Source organism: Engraulis encrasicolus, chromosome 13 (assembly GCF_034702125.1).
Source record: "Engraulis encrasicolus isolate BLACKSEA-1 chromosome 13, IST_EnEncr_1.0, whole genome shotgun sequence".
Taxonomy (NCBI): domain Eukaryota; kingdom Metazoa; phylum Chordata; class Actinopteri; order Clupeiformes; family Engraulidae; genus Engraulis; species Engraulis encrasicolus.
This window is the reverse complement of record NC_085869.1, coordinates 4,820,948-4,828,447: the sequence shown is the minus strand read 5'-3', so window position 1 is coordinate 4,828,447 and position 7,500 is coordinate 4,820,948. Positions and strand designations below refer to the sequence as shown.

Genomic DNA, 7,500 nt, shown 5'->3' with positions numbered 1-7,500 from the left:
GTACTGCAAGGGAGCAGCATTTACAAATGTTTGTACATGAGTAAGAACCAAACTACGACAGCACAGTGGAGTGGGCATCAACTTCTACAGTGTGAGTTTTATGTGGTTTCATGCCTTCGGGTCTTATAGTATAAACTTCCAGGACCGATAAGACTGTGCTGTGTCTGTTGTGTTAACATAGTAGGTCTTACCCATTTATAAACATTTGTAAACATTTTGTTGCTAATTAGTTCATTATTTATAAAGAGTTTATACAACTTTTTTGTGTTAGTTATTGTAAAGTGTTACCAGAACTTCAGTGAAACTCCGGATCAGAAGGCATGCATGGTAGGGCCTACAAACTGAATTTAAGTTTGGGTGATTAGCTAAGTAATGAAACTGATGTACTAATTGAATACCCCACTTATGACTTTTTATTATTGCTCACCGCATTCGTCCTCATCTGAGTTGTCCCCGCAGTCGTCCACTTTGTTGCAAAGCTGGTCTGAGCGCAGACACACGTGGCCATTCCTGCACTTGAAAGGCCTAGTGGGGGGGCACGGCAGCTTGGCTGGACAGGGACGAGCAAAGCACAAGCCGTGTTTCTAGTGCAGCTGAGGGCAACGGTTTCTCATTTTGTTTTTGTTTTATCAACAAAAAATTATGAGCAAAACGCTCTTAACAAGCAGGGTTGCACAGAAATTTAATTGGGAAGAATCACATTTTCTCATTTTGTTTTTGTTTTACCAAAAAAAAAAATAGAAAAAAAGTTATTTTTTAGCAATTTTTTTAGCAATTTCATCTGGAAAAATGGTTGGTGAATTTGGCCCAAAGGGTGAGTAAGCGCTGCAACACTGAGTCACTTCTCAACAGGGAATATTTCACGCACAGTCAGGGTCAAAGATTTACTTCTCCAAGTTCTCCTCAATATACTATGAGTTGCTTTGAGTTCTCCTTAATTCATTATTATGACTTACTTTGAGTTCTCCTTAATTCATTATTATGACTTGAGTTCTCCTTAATTTCCTCTGTATCTACAGTATGTGTCTTTCAGGGCCAACACATGCAGGATTTAATTCCAGGTGAAAATTGTCAGTCGTTATTTTTTACTGTTCGACGTTGTAAGAGCCTCATTTAATTGGGATTCAATTCCAGGTGAAAATTGTCAGTCGTTATTTTTTACTGTTCGACGTAGTAAGAGCCTCATTTAATTGGGATTTAATTCCAGGTGAAAATTGTCAGCCGTTATTTTTTACTGTTCGACGTTGTAAGAGCCTCATTTAATTGGGATTCAATCTCTTATTAGCGCTTCTTCATTTTCTCAAGCTCTCTCTCTCTCTCTCTCTCTCTCTCTTACTCTCTCTCTCTCTTACTCTCTCCTCTCTCTCTCTCTCTCTCTCTCTCTCTCTCTCTCTCTCTCTCTCTCTCTCTCTCTCTCTCTCTCTCTCTTACTCTATCCTCTCTCTCTCTCTCTTACTCTATCCTCTCTCTCTCTCTCTCTCTCTCTCTCTCTCTTACTCTATCCTCTCTCTCTCTCTCTTACTCTATCCTCTCTCTCTCTCTCTTACTCTCTCCTCTCTCTCCTTCGCTCAGTAGCTTTCTCAGTTTTTTCCCTCTCTGTCCTTCGTTTGGTCTGCTCTCTCTGTCTGTCTATCTGTTTGTCTGTCTGTCTGTCTGTCTGTCTCTCTCTCTCCCTCTGACTCTCTCTGTCTCTCTCTCTCCCCCTCCCTCCCTCCCCCTACCTCTCCCTCTCTCTCTCTCTCTCTCTCTCTCTCTCTCTCTCTCTCTCTCCCCCCGCTCTCCATCCTTTCTCTCTCCCTCCCTCCCCCTACCTCTCTCTCTCTCTCTCTCCCTCTCTCTCTCCCTCCCTCTCTCTCGTGGTCATGTGTGCGTCTCATCTCCTCACCACACATGTCAGTGCTCTCGTCAGAGTTGTCTCCGCAGTCGTCCTCTCCGTCACACACCCAGGCGTGCAGCTTACACAGCGTGTTGTTGCAGATGAACTCATCAGGCCGGCAGAAGAACGCTCCTGACAAACCACACACATACATAGCACACATTGAGACACAAGCAAAGCATGCATTATAAATATGGGCACGTAGCTATTTGAGTGCCATGGACTTGAAAACGTGTCTTTTCAGAATGTATGGCACAGTGCCAAAGACTTGATATCAATCCCGTTTTTTATGGGGGGTGGGGCCTAACACGTTGATCTGGTATGTTTGTTGTTCACATGGACAAAGAACTCAATTTTTTATGGCTCTTGAAAAAAACACTCAAATGTTGAAAAAAGCCTGGCAACCCCACGGTCTGAATTTGAAAATGGCTGGCACTCAATGAGTTTGAAAAAAACAGATGAATAATATATAAAAAAAAAAAACAAATGGAGAAAGAAAGAAAATACCTTTATTTTATAAAAGGAAAAAAAAAGAACTTCAAAGATTCCATAAAGAGTGACATTATACATGTTGGTTAATCCAGAGTTAAGCGTGATGGATGATGGGGGGATAGATGGGGCAGAAGAGCGGTGTACAGTGTTTTGTCTTTCAAAAATGAAATGAATCAAAGATAGGCGATAGGAAGAAGCTAGGTACGTAGATACTTTGTACTTCATAATGGGTTTCCACGCCTCACTGCCATGTTACCCAACACATCATACAACACCTACCAGCTATGCATAAGCATCTTGGATTAGATATCCAAATGACATTGTAGCTAATAGTCCAAGGTCATACATGATTATGTATAGGAATGGGGACAGGTGGGAGTGTATACTGTAGATTACATTAATTTAGAGTTTTTTTTTCTAAATATAATTTATGAAACTAGGAAGCCAATTTCCTTCTGATCTAATGTATTATTTTTTTTATGAAGGCATTGGACTGTGATAAATACAATATGGCAATTGTACTACTACTCTACATTGTCATTGTCCAATAAGATAACCCTTGAGAGAAATATTGTCTAATGAAATAGGCATACTGTTGTCATACCTATTGGGTTTTCAGGTGTGTGTGTGCAGGCGTGCAGGTGTGCATGTGTGTGCGTGTGTGTGTGTGTGTGTGTGCATGCGTGTGTGTGTCTGTGTGTCTGTGTGTCTGTTTGCCTGGTTGTGTAATAACTATAAAGTAAGCCTACAGTACATACCATTTTCACAGTTTTCCTCATCGCTGTGATCCACACAGTCGAAGACGTCGTCACATTGGCATCGTTTCGGAATGCAGTGGGCGTGGTTTCTACACAGGAACTCCTCCTCCTTGCACTCCTTCACACAATCCCTCTGTAAGCGTTCACACACGCACACACACACACACACACGCACGCACGCATGCAAAACACACACACACACACACACACACACACACACACACACACACACACACACACACACACACACACACACACACACACACACACACACACACACACAAACACACGCACGCCACACACAAACATACAGCGGTAAACTTTAAGCAACTCCAAGTAATAGACAATAAGCAAGCATTTCACAGCAAACTGGCCTACATGGAGATTATGTTGCCATGGAGACAACCCATAAAGGACAAATGTGCTCTTTCATGCAAAAAAACAGATCAAAGCATTAGCATAAAAAAGGCTCATCAATGCAAATCAATCACCCCTCTCTTCTTTGAGTTCACTGACTGCTGTTGGTAACAAAGTAATGATGAGGACATTTCATGTAAGATACTAGATAATGAACTGGTACTGTAACTAGCGCTAAGCAAATGTTTGCCTTTGTAAATGGCTGCAGATTCCCTCCAGTAGATTCCCCTACTTCAGCAACACCATCTACAACAACTACAACACCATCCCCAAAAAAGATGGCTATTGATTGATTCACACCTACATTAATCTCTGTGCTCAAACAACAATTAGAAAACGAAGCAGCAGTTATGTGTGTTATTCTGGCTAGAGATGCTAGTCCATGCAGTTGTCGTGTCCGTCACACCTCAGGCTGGCCAGGACACAGCCCCCGCTGGCACACACATACTCGTTCAGGTAGCAGGAGGGGACAGCTGTCACACAAAAACACACAGACATTCATAAACATAGACAAACACAGACACACAGGAGCAGACATTTACGCAGAATAAGACAGACACACACACAGAAGTACAGTATTAAAGGAACTGACCATAGACATACAGTACATACTATACTGTAAAGACACTTCAGAATTGAGATTTTCTTATTTGCAATTTCTAACAAACAGCAACACAAAGAATATGGCACATTCAAAGATTAGATCAGGTCAGAAAATCAGATTTCTGACGTAAAGTTTGTTTAGCGAAGATCTGTTGGGTCGTCAGTACAAATTTTGCAAGTGTGGTTTTCAGACTAGAGATTGCGGAAAAAGCTGGGATAATCTTGGACATATAGGTTACTGTTAAAGAAACAGTCCACCGTGTTTCAATGATAAAGTGTGTTATTCTCTGACCTGAGATGAGCTCCTCCTGACCTGCGTGCCAAATGTGCCCTGTGGAAAAGCTGAGCCAAGCTAACGCTAACGAGTTTGGATTGCGCGCGTTGTTCATCTCAAGTCAGAGAAGAACACACTTTATGACTGAAACACGGTGGACTGTTCCTTTAAAGGAGAATCTTAGTCATATCAGGCTACTGTAAAGTCGTAGTAGTAGCACTGATGACCTATAGACGGAGATGTTCACCATAAAGAACATGGATCCAATAATTGGCAGCTAGTCAAAGCTAAATAAAGAAAATGGCTGCCCGCTTTGCTCTGATGCAGTCTGGCAGCCTTTGTGAAGGTAAGTGTTGTATTTAACACATCCCGATGCTCCCAATTCCACTGTTCAGCCTTGATAACATACACAAGCAGAATTCAGCAACTTCAAAGACAGGAAGGCAGCTGGCATCTGTTCTTGTAATCATACTGTTAAGACAGGTGCAGTGGAGTGCCTAATACTCTTTGCATCTCTCCTGCTTTATTGGCATGCCTATTGACCCCCCCCCCCCCCGAGACTCACTTCAAAGGTTTGACAGCGCGATAACAGCAAGAGTTTCCTTGACTCTGTAATCTCCTTCCTCTGCAATAAGCCGTTAGTAGTGAATGCATATCACCTCATACATCAACTCGTATTCATTACTCACAGGTCTCCATATTCACAGGAGGTCTCTCTTTCATTTCACAGTCCGCCTCATCACCACATCAAAATGTTATTTTACAAACCGAGGAAAATAAGAAAAGAGAAGCTGAGCCGGTTATAGCTTGGCCAGTCTCTACAGCTACTAACGTCTTGCGCAGATCACAATTTGAATTTAAAACATATGAGTGCATATGAACAGGTTTGCAAGGTCGGGAAAATAAATTCACTGTGATCAACAACCCGAGTGGATTGTGTTTGTGCACTCACCGAATGCTTCTCTTTTTGCAACCAATCGAAGCCAATATACTCAGAGTGGCTCTTTGAGGTTGGATGGCATTCAGACTGGAAAAAGAGCCTTTTCTGTACTGTATTGTTTTTTGAGCAGAGGTAGACTTGTTTCCACCGGCTGCTCAGTGGAGGAGTCTTTGCTCTTTCAAGAGGCTCTAGGACAAATGTTTCTGTTCATAGTTTTGTCAGCTGTCAGTCATCGTAGCTAGCCTTGTACACTCACAGCCTACGTACATATGCCGAACCACGCACGCACGCACACACACACACAAACACAAACACACACACACCTGTTTCAGTCTCCTGGCAGTTCTTCTCGTCCTCTCCGGTCTTGCAATCCTCCTGGCCGTCACAGAGCCACTTGACGGAGATGCACAGGTTGTTGTGGCACTGGAACTGGTCCTCTGCACACCGCGTCTCACAGTCCTTCTGTTGATACAGTGTACAAAGATATAGCATTAAACTCAGCTAAAACTACTAAAAAGAACATGTTACTGTAATCTACTGTAGGTACAGGGAGACCACCTTCCCAACACACACCCCTGAAGCAATGTTGCATTTCCTTACATTGTTTGTTTGCTTATTTGATTGGCTGGTTGATTGATTGATTGATTGATTGATTGATTGATTGATTGATTGATTGATTGATTGATTGATTGATTGATTGATTCTGATATCTATTTCAGGTGTTTATATATTTTATTCAGGTGACCTTTATTTCCCTTATGCAATTGTGCAACTAAAATAACACGGTCACAAAGTTACAAAAATTAAAGTAGCGGAGTGTCATTTGAAGAAGGAAGTATACGGGTGGTTGACGTTTAAGGGCGTAACGCAAAAAAAAAAAAAAGTTTTTCAAATTCCTGAAAAAAATTATGGATAACAAGGCCGACAGGCGGACAACAGATGCGTCCCTCTATGCCAGTTCCAACAATGCAATTTTTTTCCCCAAACACCCCCTGGCCTCTTCCTAACCTGTCAACGCCCCCCTGAGGATGTAGCCTACTTTTTGTTTATTGGTCATCATGGACACTCCAAATAATGTGGCAGGCAGCAAAATGGCAAGACATGGCTTTATTTTTTGCAGTTTAGGCTATAATAAGCTTATCATTCTTGGATTTGGAAAAGAACCATATGATTTCAAATTTCACATACTGTAGATGAAGGCTACATTACAAATGACCAGACATTTATTAGTATCAACCTTTAGTATCACGCCATTTCAGCATCATGTGCATGTGGGAAAGAATCTAAACATCGGCAAATATTAAATAAATAAAATCGTTTGGATGAATCATGTGCTTATGTTTTCACCCTTTAGGTGAATTATGCGCTTATTTTTCAAAACCAGCTTCACCGTCAAGGCACAAAGCAGTGAGCTCCCGTGCCAGAGTTTTCCAAATTCAAACGACTACAAAGCAATTACGAAAGACGCGTTATGTCCTGTGCTCTCTCTGAGCGCAGCGAAAAGCACCTGTGGGGTACGAGGCCGCCAACGAAAGAACCTCCCTGTAGGCTACGAGTAGGCTAACACACCGTATGTCAAATGGCCCAGCTGTCTGCTTGTAGTTCGAGCACCATGCTCCAGTGCGCAGCGCAAACTGACTACTGAAAAGGCAGAAGTAAACTCGCTGGGAATATTAAAAGGGATGCTCGTAGGCTACACACAGACCTCTGAACCCGATTTTGTGGACTGGAGAAAAGCAGAGGAAAATGTGAATGTTATGAAAGAAAAAAAAAGCTAACCAAATGCCCCTCTATGCACGCACAAAGGAAAATGTGAATGTTTTGAAAGGAGAAATGCTATAACCAAATGGTACAGGTCAACGTTTAGAGGAAGAGCTGTATGCGCTGCGGGTCGCCTGTCAACTAATTACGGTTCCATGCCGTGGAGCGTTATGCAATGCAAACGCCTCTCTATCCGAGCACAAACATCTGTGTCAAAAACTGCCTGCCGACTTCTAAATCGTTCATTTCCGCGAGTTTCTGACGAACCAAAATAAAGTTGCCTCCCATTGTCCAAACGCAAAACAATGGCGGAAATTGAATGCCCCCCTCAGTTGTCTCACAATGCCATCAGCCGTCTTGCCTGTTTGGTAATATGTTC

General features: G+C 42.3%; 1 pseudogene; it reads right to left on the bottom strand.

Moving 5' to 3' along the window:
• LOC134461473 (low-density lipoprotein receptor-related protein 1B-like) overlaps positions 1-7,500 on the bottom strand; it is a 149,995-nt pseudogene that overhangs the window by 56,859 nt on the left and 85,636 nt on the right.